At 52.2% G+C, this 13,953-nt stretch overlaps 1 protein-coding gene across 8 annotated transcripts in view; it reads left to right on the top strand.

The window, feature by feature from the left end:
• Positions 1–13,953, top strand: part of PCBP3 (poly(rC) binding protein 3) — a 52,285-nt gene that overhangs the window by 2,682 nt on the left and 35,650 nt on the right. The window contains exon 1 of one of the 8 annotated variants that reach the window (XM_066189338.1): positions 4,978–5,064. The exons of 5 other annotated variants lie outside the window; for them this stretch is intronic. The gene's annotated coding sequence lies outside the window, so the exon portion shown is untranslated. Of the gene's footprint in view, positions 1–4,977; positions 5,065–9,349; positions 9,441–13,953 lie in introns of those variants that run through there. 2 more of the 8 variants (XM_066189336.1, XM_066189339.1) reach the window with 2 other exon arrangements.

The following is a 13,953-nucleotide window of genomic DNA, read 5'->3' as shown; positions in this document are numbered from 1 at the left end:
CCCTTTGAGCCAGGATAGTTGCAGGGAGATGATTTGCCTGTAAATCCACTTGGCCTTTGGGAAAGCAGGCAGGCAGGTGGGAAGAAGAGCATCTCCCTGTGGGATTTGCGGGGCATCATGGGGGCTCACATGTACTTTTAGAGCCAGGTTTTCCTGAGGGGAAAACTGGGAGGTGATCGGGGCGATAGAGGCCTCTCCCTTCTCCTGCTCCATCGCTCCTGTCTCATCACCAGTGGAAGGTGGTGGGTAGGGAAGAAGCTGGAGGTAGGGTAAGTTAGGAAAGAGCTTGTGACAAGTGGGCTTAGGGAGGCTGGATTTATGGGGACTGACAGAACTAGGTTTGTGGAAGCGTCAGGGGGCCGCTGGGTGACACTGGGGGCTGGAGCATTGCTGAGTGCCACCCTACTCCTGGGATGTGGAGACCAGGGGACACAAGGAGCCTTTGCCCGTGCCTAGATCCCAGCCTGGAGCACGTCTGGTGTGCTGCTGGACCCAGGAACGTGCTCTCTGCCATGCCGCTGCCTCTTCCTGGGGTATGGGGCAACATGGGACCCTCCCAGACACACCCCCCTAGCTCCCTGATAGCACCAGTTTCTCTTCTAAGGTGGCAGAAAATCACAAGCAGGGGAGATTTGGGCAGCACGGGTGAGCTGCTGAAATGTCAACCCCGCGGCCATCCAGGTCACCCAGCCCTGCAGAGCCCGGGGGTGAGCGGCTCCAGCCCCTACACTGCCCTTCTCCTTCCCCCGCTCTTTGGTCAGGGGCACCAATGGAGGCTGCCAGGTGTCAGCTCGGAAATCTTTCAACTTTCCCTCTTCTCCGCAAATGGACAACGTCTCTGCTCATTAGGTACGCGCCCAGGGGGCAGATGTCAGCTCTGCTCACAGCTTTTCTCAGCTCATCCCTGCCCAGGCTCCTGGCTGCTCTGCAGCACTCGGGTCCCATCACGTCAGCGGCTCTGCCAGCCCAGAGGCACCTCCCCGCCGACCCCCACCCTGGGCACGCTGCCTCCCCCTCCTTATCAGCGGGGTTTGCAAGGATTTTTAGTTAAAAGGCTGGAAAATCACAGGCACCGGTGACACGGTGTGTGTGTGTGTGCACGCGGGGAGCTGGAATTGGTTTTCCTCGCCCAGGCAGTGCCTGCGAGGAGAAGGCAGCTCTGAAGATTGCCCTTTGAAGCTGATGCATCCTGACAGCTTGTTCACTGGGACATTAAAATCATTGTCTCTGTCTGTGTGGAGCACCCGGGCAGGCGGATGATGGGAACACAGGTCAGGGGAGGATCCCTCTCTCCCTGTGCGGGGAGCCGCGGCACCCAGAATCCTGGAACGAAGTGGATCCTGGCAATATGGGGTCTGCTGCATCCTCAGTGGAGGGAATTCCCACCAGCACAAAGGGGGCTGGCAGCCTGGGGATCAATGTAGGTGGAGCCATCTCGCTGACATTCCTGTCTGTGGGGTGTACTATAGATCAGGGTTTGGTGGTATAGTAGGAGAACATCCCATCCCCAATTCCATCTCATCTCATTCCATCCCATCCTATCCTACCCCATCCCATCCATTTCATTCCATCATGTCCTGTCTCATCCCCATCCCATCCCATCTCATCCCATCCCAGCTATTCCCGTCCCCATCCCATCCCTCCCTCACCACTGCGTAACGTGTCTTCTAAAAGACCTTGACTTTTCCCTGGAGGGTCATGGCAAAGCCAGAGGACCTATCCAAGCTCTCCATGCTCTCTGCAGAGGTTGGACCTCACACAGGTGCCCCGTGGTCCCGAACATCTCAAGGAAGGTTTCTGATGGTCACAAACAGCCAGGAACTCACCTGTGAGGGGAAACTGAAGTCCTGAGTTGGCAGGAGAGGCAGGGTGGGTGTTGCAGCAGGCTTTGGTATTTTTGGGAAAGGGGAGTGGTATGGAGTAGGGGATGTGACATTTGGGGTGGTAGGATAGGGCATCCTTCCCTGCCTGAGCAGAAACAGGGAGTTTTCACAGCCCTGCGGGACCAGGCACAGGGACTGCTCCCACATGGAAGTAACACCAGCTCACCTTGGAGGCTGGGCATGAGCAAGGAGCCACCCTCAGCTCTTTCCCCTTGGCATCCTGCTGATGCCTCCTCTTTGGACCAGATTTGTTCAGGTTTGTCCCATGTGTATCCTCCATTCCTATCACAGACTAAAGTTTGAGCCCCCTGGAATGAGGTGGCTGAGGGGTCTGGTGCAGGTGGGGCCATCAAGCTGTGGGTGCTGCCCAGCCCTTGGGTCCCTGTGGCCTCATTGGGATGAGTTAAGGACAGTGACATGCTGTAGTCTCCAGAGGCTGATTTTTGGGATTGGCCACATGGATGCACTGGAATTCGTTGCATCCTCAGGTGCTTTTATGTGGGAACAATAGGTGGGATCTGGGCACTCTGCTGTTCAAAAATGACTCCTTCAGCATCCTGAGTGATCCTTGTGAACATTCCTGACCTGAATTTCTGAACATTCCTGAAATTTCCTGATGGGACATTGTCCACGAGAGCTAGTAGTCAAACTGGCCATGCAGGAGTAGAGCCATGCTCTTCACTGCCACGGATCAGGAGCTGGTAAGCTTTTGGTGGGAGAAGCTTACTGGTGCCTCTTGGCACCAGTGCATGCTTCACTTCAGCCAGGAAAGAAGTTTAATTGTCTCCTTTGCTTGTACTGTCGGGGCAGCCATGAGGTGCAGGGACTTTGGCCGTGCTGAAGAGAGGATTCGGGAGATGACGGTGAGGGTGATAGTCCCCCAGCAGCCCAAATGTTTCTTGTCCATCTCATGATGCCTTTTAAGGCAATTCCTGAGTGCCTTGGACTGGTCAATGATGAGGAAGGAACCGCTGTGGTGTGATGTGGCAGGTGCTGGATGGCTGTGCCCAGCAGAATCTTCTGGAAACAACCCCACTGGAGCTGTCAGAAGGTGCTTAAAGCAGCCAAGATGTCCTTTGCAGTGCTGAGGTTTCTGCCTGGAGGCTGCTTTTGGGTTGCTTGAGGTTCACTTTTACCTGTGCTGGAGCTGAAGCTGTCCCAGCACGGCACCAATCCTGTGGTACAAACAGGCATGGGTGTACCTGGAGGTGACCTGTACCCTGATGGCAGAGGACATCTCCGGCGTGCACTGGTGCCTGCTACAGGAGCACAAGGTCGTGGCTGGGATCTCACCTGCAGCTTTGTGGTGGAAGGGGTGGGACATAACAAGGAGCAGAGCTGCTGAGAGATCGACCCATTTTTGTTTAAGAAAACTGCTAACAAGTTCCTTAATGCTGTGTTCCCTGGATGCTAAGCCTTGCCTTGGGATAAACTCAAACCTAGGACCTGGAAGATGAGAGCAAGTCTCTTCCCCCACAAATCTGTGGGGTGTGGGTTGATGATTTGTGCTCACACTGGCTCTGGGAAGAAGGATTGGAGTTTCCTTGCAGCCCCTTGTCCTTCCAGCATACCTAAATCCTTGCCTGAGCTCCCTTTTCATGGGTATGTTGATGAGACTGGGGCCATGATGAGGATTTTCCCTTCTTACTATCAATCCTGGAATCAATCACCAGCAATTGGCACTGATTGGAGTAAAACAATTATCAAGGACCCCTCTGACTTGCCCCTGGGCTTCCCTGTTCCCTGTGTTGCCCTCGGCCATGGCAGCAGGGCTGGGAGGATGCTCTGTGGATTCCAAGTGGGGGTGCTGCCTGGGCTCCTCAGGGTGCTGAGATGTACTGTCTTCCAGATCCTTCCCTGCCTCCTGCACTGCTGACCACCAGCTCCACGATCCCCACCCTGTCCCTGCGGGTCCTCCAAAGGTGAGTCACAGTTTGGGGTTTCCATTCTTTCCGGTTTTTTAGCTTTGGCCAGAGCCCATGGGACTGGATGTTGCAATTGCAGCAGTTACTGGAACTTAGAATTTATCTGGCTTGGGTGGGCTCAGTGGAGGGCAGGGAAGTCCCTCAGAGTCCATCCTGGGACCTGTGCTGCTTGCAGGTGACACCGCCTGGGGATGTAACCACCACCTTGGAAGACATGGAGAGAACTATTTGAGAGAAAAAAAAAATAAAATTCTGAGGACAGCTGCTTGCTGAGAGAGGCTGTGTATGCTCCACCCTTGGAGGTTTTCAGCTCCCAAAGGAACAAAGTCCTGGGCAACCCACTCTGACCTTAGTGCTGATGCTGCTGTGAGCATCGGCAGGACTGAAGACTGACTCAGGGCGTCCTGTGGGCTTCCCTGCCGCTGACAGGCTCCTTCCCATGGCAGGGCAGTGCCCAGGTCATTGGGGAAGTTGCTGAGTCACTGAGAAGAGGAAGGTTTTCCCTGTTAACACACAAGGGTGCCCAGCACACTAGGAGCAGCACCAAGTCCTAGCATGGGGTCTTCAGCTCAGCCACCCTGCTGCCCAGGGAATATTTTGGGCAGTGGAGAGATTTTCCTGCCCTCTGGCACTTGGTTTGTTAGCAGCTGAGGCTGCTCCATTGATTGTATTGATGGATAGTGCATGCCCCAGTTAACTTATTGGGAGCAGCAGCAAAAATCCAGCTGGCACCCGGCACCCATGGCGCTGAAACGTGATGAATTCTTTCCACCGTGGTTGGATTTCTGCAGGAGGCAGGGCCCATGCTCCACAGCTGGGCACGAGCACAGGCAGGTGACCACAGAGGAGCACTGCTGGGCTGTAGTCACCGGGAAGTCTCCCTGGCATCCCAGGGATCCCCTCCTCCACAGGATGATTTCCTGTGGTTGGTGGATGCTGAGTGTCTGCCCAAACCTGTTTGCAATGTAGAGAAAGATATAAGTTCTGCTTGCCTACCCCAAACACAACCTGGAGGTGATGCTCTTGATCATTCTCCCCTGACCCCCAACCCAGTCTGTGCTTTATTTCTCTCTGAAGTTCACATTAAGCAGCTTTGGTCTTTCCTCTGTGCCACGCCTTAACCTCTGCCATGTCCTGGTCTGCAGGCTCGTGCCGTGGACTGCTGGGCTCCCCCCTGCGCTCAGCATGCCCTTTTCTGGTGCAGCCAGACCCTTCCAAGAGTCACTCTGGAGCTTGAGGCCATCCTGTAGGGTAAGGTAAGGTCCTTCCCAAGTCATACAGTCCTGGAATGGTTCGGATTGGAAGGGGCCTTAAAGCTCATCTTGTTTCACGGGGACACCTTCAACCGTCCCCATCCAACCTGGCCTAGAACACTCCCAGGAATGGGGCAGCCACACCTTCTATGGGCAAATCCTGGGAGGAGGGCTCTTTACAGATCCCTTAGGCTGTAAAGCACCTGCAGGGAGGGTGATGGGGCCTCTCTCCTGCATCCCTGCAGGTCTCCAATGCCGCCGTCTCCACCCTCGCCGCCCGCTTTCTGCCGCATTGACCATTCCATTAAAACCAGCGCAAGAGCTAAGCTGGGAAGTGCAGAGACAGGGCGATTTTCATCAGCCACTCTGCTTTTGTGACGAAAATAGATCCGGAGTGGCCCCAGGCCATCGTGTTGTCCCAGGCATTGACTGGCACGAATGGATGGCGGGGCAACATTTTCCATTAGTAGAGAGGAGGATGTGCATCTCCGAGGGAGAAGACAGCACCATAAAGCAGCAATGTTGTAGCAACAGACAAGCCCATTTCTCTTTTCTCCCATTCCTTTTACGAATGTCTTTTATCCCTGTTTTCTGCACAGAAAACATTGGGAGAGACCAGCCAGAGCAAAGAGCCTGCACCTGCAACATGAGGGTGTGTTTTGGATCGGGGGATAGAGGTTTCCCAGAGGAGCTGCAGGTGACCCATTGAGGTGCAGCAAGGATAGAACTTGCCAGAAAAACTGTGAGGAGGTCTCTGGTGATGTGGTGGGTACTGGTTATGTCTGGTCTGAGGTTTCTGCCATCACCTGTCCAGCAAGTGTGTTTTATTCTCTGGCTTTAGTGAATACACTTTTCTGCAATATAAGGCTAAATTTGGGTGGACATCACAACATCTCATAGCTCCCATCTCCCTCTGGGAAGGTCTCTGACATAATTTTTCTGCCTTCTCACACTCCCTGTCCACCATCCCATCCCTTCTCCCAGGTCTGTGACCCAGCCCCTCTCCCACATCCACAGGAGGGAGAGGAGCCTGGTGCTTGTCTCTGTCCAAGCCCTCCTCAAGGATGTGGGATTCTGTCCTCGGAACTCAAGGCTGATCCCGTGTGTGTGGTACCGTGATGTTTTTATAGAAAAACTACAGCTGGGAGAGGCACCGGGAAGAGCACAAGGTGGGATTCTGGGCATTGTCTTGTGCAGGGCCAGGAGCTGGACTCGATGATCCTTGTGGATTCTTTCCAATTCATGATATTCTGGGACTTTACACTGGAAAAATTGCTGCTCCATCTCCCATCCAGGTGATGGGATGAGTGGTCACGGCTCATGCTGGAAGATAGAGATTCTACAGGGTTAGCAATGTGCTCAGGTGGGAATCCTGTTTCTGAAGATACTGTGGGGTGGGAATTGTCCATTCCAGCAAGGCAAAGAGCTGTGACATGAGGCTGCAGGCTGCTGATGGGGGTGTGTCTGCCAGTGCCAAACCACTTCTCAGTTTGACCCTTCTGCTCAATCTGAACTTGAAGGTGAATGAGTGAAGCTCACCCATTGATCCCAAATGGGCTGATGAGCGCCATGCCCTGCGGAGAGCTCGGCCTCCAGCGCCAGCTCCTTCTCTCCCCCTTTTGTTCCTGCCTCCCCTTCACGCCTTTCCAAAGCCATCAGTCAGAGCACAGCACCCCGGGCTGCTGACCTTGCTGGGGGCCAGGGGGACAACATATAGGTTCCTGTAGAGAGCTGGCCCGCTGTCTGATGGGCTTCTTCCAGCTGTCACTGCCACCTCTGCGCTGCCGGTAAGCCTGGCATTCACCTACCATCAGCTCGGGGCTGTGGGGAGGCACAGGACAAGGCAAAGAGGTTGGTGCCCATCGTGCCAGGAGCCATATTTTTCACAGGCATGTGACATCACCTGCTGAGCCATGCACAGATTCTCCTGATTTAAGGGCTCTAATGGCTTCACATGGGCACAATGCAATTTGAAGGGCTCTTAATCTTTAGCTAAAGTGCCATATGAACTGGCAAAATGTATTTTTTTACCTCTTGGGAAGCAAAACCTGATTTGTGGTTGGAAACTTGCCTTGGCTAATACATAAAAAGGTCGGGTTTTGGGGGGAAAGAAGATGATGCGCTTTCGCTTCATGTCGTCTGTACTTTAGCAACAGATTTTTTCCTGCAGCTGAAAATAACAAACCATTTTAATCTAAGTATTGCTTGTTCAGATCTTTTAATCCAGCTTGCTTTCTATCAGCACAACGGCCTGAAATAATTTATCCGCCTGCCTCTCTATTATATAATTATTGGGAAGATTACTGCGGAGCCAGCTTTAGCTTCGCTGGGGAAGGAGGAGGGAGCTGAAAGGTGGGGCAGGAGTGTGTGGAATCACAGCATCATGGAATGCTTTGGGTTGGAAGGGATCTTAAAGCTCATCTTGCTCCAACCCCCTCCCATGAGCAGGGACACCTTCTACGGTCCCAGGGTGCTCAGGTTTCTTCTCTATGGCCGTCAGAAAACACAGGAGGGGCGAGCAGCGAGCTGGGTGCTTTGGGCTGTGGCCATAGGTTGCATTTAAAGATTTTAGTGTGGAAAGTTTCTCCATCAATGTGTATTTGTTGGAACTGAGTGCCCCTTGGTCTGGCTGGAGCATGACCCTCTGAGCCAGAGAGGCTTTGGGTGAAACCGTGCACTTTTCTACACTGTTTTGGGGCCTTTTATGGCTGTACTTGTGGTTTTGGGTGGTGAGAGTGAGAGTCTGGCCTCGGGAAGAATCTGGAATTAGGGGCTGTGCTCCTCATGCTTCCTGTCCCTGTGCAGGGCTGTGGAGGGGGCACATCTGAAGGGAGAGCCAGGATTTGGGACATGGTGGTGATACCAGGAAGGGCTGGAGGCTGCCATGGCTGTTTCACTGAGCTCAGCTGGTCCTCAAAGGAGCCTTAGGTGCCACCCAAGGATAAGAAGGGCTCGAGCCCTTGGGTGATGGAGTGGCTGGAGACAGCTGCTCTGCAGAACTGACATCCAAGGGCAGATGCCCAAGGTAGATTTGGCCAGGGCTTTCAGGTGAACAGGTGTATCCCTGGCATGGAAAGATGGCACAGCTGAGGCTTGGCACAGCCAGGTGGAGACTTGGGTTGCCAGAAAAATGCAACTTCCGACTGTTGTGACCAATCGGCTTGAGCTTTGATGGACAAAACATGAAGATGTCTGGGGGCTCCAAGAAATCCTTTTCCCTTCCTCAGACTGAATGCCTGGACACCGAAGGACTGGTGCCTGCCCTGGTTGCCGAGGGAAGGACAGGAGGTGCTTGGCCTGTGGACCATGGCCAGCTGGGATGTGGTGGCTCAGAGCTGGGACAAGGGGAAACCTCCGGCACCGGTCAAAATCAGATACCGGGAGTAGTGGCTTGGCTTTCTTTGCTCCATAGGGTCTTAGGATTTTTTTTGAATCCTCAGAATTGTGCTGCATTTTGGGCTTGGTGAGTGTTTGTGGGGGGACACTGAAACACCCTTTGGGCCTGGCATGGCCATGGGCAGGTGGGAGCAGGCAGTGCCCACCCAGAGTGTGCCATGCTCCCTCCACTGCTCTTGGTCCAGCTTCCCAGAAAGCTGTTCCAGCAGCCTCCAGAAGAGGAGATTGTCATCTCTTGGAGCAGTTGTTTGGTGCGTCAGCCAGGAGGGCAGCAGAGGATGGGAACAGCTGAGGAGGGGTCAGGAGCAACATCAGGGCACGAGATCGTCTGGTCTGGGTGATGGAGCAGTTGTAACACATCCCCTTCCCTCAGGGAGCCAGCTGAACTCTGGGACATGCAGGCAGGGCTTCATCCTGGTCCTTCCCACCGTGCCGCTGCCTCTGAGATGGAGGGTTTAGCACAGCCCTCCTGTCCCTCCCAGAGGCTCTGGCCCCATATTGGATGGGCAGGCACCCTTTAGAACATGCCCAAATTTCCCCCTGCACATGGCCAGCGCTGCACAGATCTCATGCTGAGATCCTTTCTCCTTCATGTTGGAAGCGTTGGCTGGTTCGCCCTCATTGCCTTGAGGCATCCAGATTTGCTCAGTGGCCTTTAAAAAAAAAGATAAAAATAAATAAATAAATCAAAGCCCATGAAATGACAAGAACATCAGCAGTGGGTGCATCCCTCTTTCCAGCAAACCCAGGGATTTGGGAGAAAATAGGTCACGTGCTCTTCATCCTGTGCCACGTGGTGGATCTCCCAGGGCCAATGAGGTTGGGAGTCCTGCGCTGAACAGCGGAGTAAGAAAAAAAAAAATCACTGGGATTTTTTTTTCCCCCCCTGTAGCATTTTTCATCCTTTCCAAACGTGAAAAGACTGGCCATCTGTCTGGATCCCCCTCCTGCCAAAGCAGCACGAAAGCGGCTCTTTGGGAAAGGTAAGGAGATTTAAAAGATTGTCCTGGTGGAAGACCACCTGCCGCGGGCAACTTTCCACACCAATGTAAGTCAGGGAAGAATCCTGGAATGAGGCAGGTCCCAGGCTTTGGTGTGGGTTGGAAGAGCTTTGAATGCTTAAGAGCAGTTTTAAGGGGATCTCTCATGGAGGAAATTTCAGTCTGTGGCAGCATGAGCCGGGATTATGGGAGACATCAGCACGCGAGCAACGGGATTCCCTTAAGTTAGCGGCTGGTCCTCAAGTCTCTCCTAGGAGAAATTCCCAAAATACTGTTGGGAAATTATTTTGCTAAATTTTTTTTTGGTTTTGTTTTTGCAAAAAAAACAGAATTTGCAAAAAATTTTGCAAAAAGAATTTGTTTTGCAAGTTAAATTTGACAAATCTTGCTGCGGATTTGTTTTGCAAAATGGTTGTTCTCGAAGCGTGTGCTTTTTTTTAGTTAAATTCCATTTTACCTGTGTAAAGTGCCAAAGATTGTCTCTCTGGGTAGGGAAGCATCCATCTCTTCCTTAACCAGAATATCCAGCTGTTCCTAAATTCCGTGATTTGCAGCTCAGGCTTTGGACAGTGTAATTTGTGTGTGCGCTTGGATGGGAATGGCACAAATGGAATTGCCTTCAAGAAATGGACACTAAAATAACAGGGATTTTAATCGTGTCTTAGTGTGGCAACATAATAAAACCCACAACCCTGATTCATTTGATTTTTACCTTCCGTTATTTTGTTTTGTTTGGTTTTAAGTATTTCTATATTTTAGTTCCAGTGTATTTCCAAATTTTTAATATTTTTATTTTGAATTCCACTCTAGTTCCAGTATTTTTTTAAAAAATATTTCTAATTCCATTCTATGTCCATTAGTTTTTAATGCTATAAATATTCTCGTCATTTAATTCCATCCTATTTCTATTCAGTTTTTTCCCTTTTGCCGGGGAAATTTTATTTGGAGAGAGGATTCCCTTTTATTGTGATGCTTGCTTTGTTTTCTGTTTCCCCTCAGATACCCATTTTCCTCAGGGTGTCGAAATTCTTCCTGATACCATCATGTTTCTGTTGCATTTTCCTTGGTTTCATCATCACTTTATAAGTAGAAAAGTGAAATATTAGTGGCAAATGTTGTAGAGGACTTAAAAGCTGTTGAAATCAACCCAAAATTGTCATCTCTGTATTCTAAAGGAAAAATATTCTCAGATATGTTTTTCTCATAATCTGAGTTTTCTAGGATAATGTAATTTGAATGTGAACCATCTCAAAAAATCTGATTTTATTAATTGGAAGTCACGTCCAGCTTAAAAATAAACCAGAAACAGCGGCTCAAGGACATTGCGTTTAAGTTTCCATAAAATGATTGACCTTTGTTTTGACAGATGCAAGGGCAGATGCTGGGCTGCATTTTGATACAGAAACCCAACCCTGAATTTAAAAAAAAAAAAAAGCAAACAAAAAAACAAACCAGACATTCTTTCCTGATAGCTGGGGTTTTGGTCTTAATACAGAATTCCAGAATAGCTCGGTAATATTTCCAAAGCTCTGAATCTGAGACTTCCCTCTTTTTTTTTTTTTTAGGGATTCATTTATATAAATATTTTCAGTGTTCTCAGACACAAAAGCAAATTTTTCTTCTTGGGAAATAACTGCAGGAAATGTTCTTTTAGTCTTGCTGAATTAAGAGGACGTTTATTCCTCCAAAGAAAAATGGTCATTTTGAGTTGGGAACAAAAGGCTGCTGGTCAAGGCGGAGGGAAAAATCTCTTCATAAGTGCCTCCAACATTATTTGAACGCCTTCATGGCATTGAAGAAGCTCCTGTATAGCATGGGATGAGGGGAGAGGAGTGCTGTCGGGATCGCTGGTGGATGAAGCAAACCCCTCTGTGGTGGCCAGCTCCCTTTTGGGGTGGACCAGGCAGCACAGGGATCTGCTTATCCCCCAACTTGAGGGATACTCCCCTGGGTACCAGCCAGCCATGCTGCTTGGAGGGTCCCAGGATTGCTTTTCCCAGGGGATCATTGTTTTTTTTTCCGGGACCCCTCTTGGAAAATGGCTGTTTGCTGAGGAGCAGGCGGAAAGGGCACCTTGCCGGCAGCATGGCTCTTGGTGGGGGGTGTGGGGGACACGCCTGGCACACTGGGATGAGCTCAACCCAGTGGTGACAGAGCACTGGGAGCCCTGGCTCTTGGCCGTGTGTGCCTTTGGAGAGCAGGGGATGGTCCCCAAACCCACAGGGGGGCACCTCTGCCCTCAAGCCTCCCAGTCCTGCGGCGTGAGGGTGGGTGACAGCCCCCATGATGTGAGTCTGCTGGTTCTCTGCAGCTGCTTTGTGGCCAGCTGAGCTGGAGAGGGAATTTGAAGGCTTCCCCAGTCAGTGAGGGCTGTCTCCATCCACCGAGCTTTTTCCCAGCTTCCCGCTGAACACATCCATCCCAGTGCTGTGTTCGCACGCGCACACACACACACACACACACAGGGATCTGGTATAATTTATTTATTTAATCTGGGGGTTGCTCAGTGAGCTGGCAGCAGGCAGTGGGGGCACCCTCCACTCCATGGATGCAGGTTTGGAGCTGGATACCACCCACGGCAGAGGCAGGTTGTGGTATCAATGATATCGGTGGCGCATCCTCCACAGGTTTTGACAGAGACCCACAGGGATGCAATCACGCAGTGGTTGTGCCCTCGCTGCTAGGGCCAGGTTTGGGGAGAAGGGCAGTCATAGCCCTGTCTCTGGCCGCCCCAGTTCCCAGTGGAGCAAGTTCATGCGTTCCCTGGATAGGGTTTGGCTCAGCCTTGAGACCTGGGGTTACAGAGGACCTACCACAGGGAGAAGGGGAGAGGAGAGGCGGCTCTCCTTGATTGTAATCGGGGCTGAGGTTTAGCTGAAGTGAAAACAGATCAGGAGTGACAGTTTTGGAGCCTGCTGTCAGGGTCTGAGCTCAGTGCGCTGGCGATCCACCCCTGGATGCCGAAGGCCCTGTCCTCCTCCCCGCCAGCCGGAGCGGGCAAAGCCAGCAGCACGCGGGATGGGGACAGAGCAGCCCGGCACGGCCACCACACAGCCCTGTCACACACCGCACTGCAGCCCCTTCTTTCGGCTGGGGACAGTGTCAGGTGGGACACAGCCCTGTGGGGGCCATCGGTGTGCGTGGGATCCCCCCATCCCACGCCTCCGGCCCCACACCAGTGGGGGCTTGGCAAAGGAGGGATGGGGTCAGTCTGCATCCTGACCAATCCCCTCGGGGTACTGGGTGACCTCTCCAGGGCAGGCAGAGGCAAGAGTCTCCCTTCCCATGTCTCTGATCAGTCTCCCATTCCCAAAGAGCATCTATGGCCGGGGTGAAAGTCATGGTTTTGGGATTGTGATTTGTGATCCAACCGGGATTGAAGGGACCAGGGTGGTTGTGACTCCCTCCCCGACACATTTGCTTGATCCCCATGTGTTTTCTGTTCTGCACCCCATCTGTCCCTTACAACCCTAGCATGGAAGCTGGGGGGAGTGAGAAGACGTGTTCCCCCATGCCTGGATCGGGAGGGGCTACGTCCTGCCCCAGGTGATTTGAGAAGTTGGATGGCATTCATGAGAATAGCCCCAGCCTCTCATGTTTCTGTCCAGCAGTGCCTGGACAGGCCCCTCCAGGGCAGCTCATGTGCTCCAAACCTCGTCCCGTTTCCAGGGATTAAAGAAATGGAGATGGGATGAGATGAAGCAGTAGATTGCTTTGCTCTCAGGATGAAGGGATTTGTGGGCTGCCCCCTGATCAGTGGATTGAAAATGGAGGGAAGTAGATTGAAAATGGAGGAAATTATTGGGATGATGCTGCCTGTGGGATTAAAGCCATCGCAGCTGGCAGGCTCTGGAGGAGGAGGGGAATGAGGGGGGTCGTGGGATGGCTGCTGCTGAGCACTGTGGAGAGATGCTCCTGGTTGCATCCTCATCTGTTTTGGAGGATGCCCTGGAAGGTGGGTGCTTTCTGCTTTCCCAGGTCCATGGAGGGATTCTTCTCTCAGCTGTCCCCCCAGCTGCAAGGATGTTGGGAATGTGCCTGGAGCTTTTTGCAGTGATGTACCTCTCATTTCCAGAATGCTAGAGAACAAGCTGCTTGTCTCTGGAGGTCCACACACCTCCCTGTGGCGTCTCCTTCTTTGTGAGCATCCAGCATGAACATCCTTTTGGGGGAGTCCTTTGGGTTCCCCTGAAAAACGGCATCTCAAATCTGGCACTTAGGGGGCTGATATTTGACTGTCTCATCCCTTGAGGTGTGTTTTCAACTGCGCTGGCTCCTTTGGGGCAAGATATGGATCCTTTGGGGCTGATGCACAACCCTGGCAGAGCATCTCTGGGGTGTCTTCTGCTGCAAGGTGGCACCTCCTGGCTTCCATTCCTTGGCCTTTGGCTGGGAGGGAAAAACCCCTGAATTGGGTGCATTTGGCTCAGCGCCAAGGTGGTAAGTGTGGTTGTTTAACAGAGATGAGCTTTATTTGCCAATACACGAACATTTG

This window comes from Chamaea fasciata, unplaced genomic scaffold (assembly GCF_029207755.1).
Source record: "Chamaea fasciata isolate MVZ Bird 193981 ecotype frontalis unplaced genomic scaffold, bChaFas1.0.hap1 SCAF_8, whole genome shotgun sequence".
In the NCBI taxonomy this organism is placed as follows: Eukaryota; Metazoa; Chordata; class Aves; order Passeriformes; family Sylviidae; genus Chamaea; species Chamaea fasciata.
The sequence above is the reverse complement of the archived record's forward strand: the minus strand, read 5'-3'. Positions and strand labels throughout refer to the sequence as shown.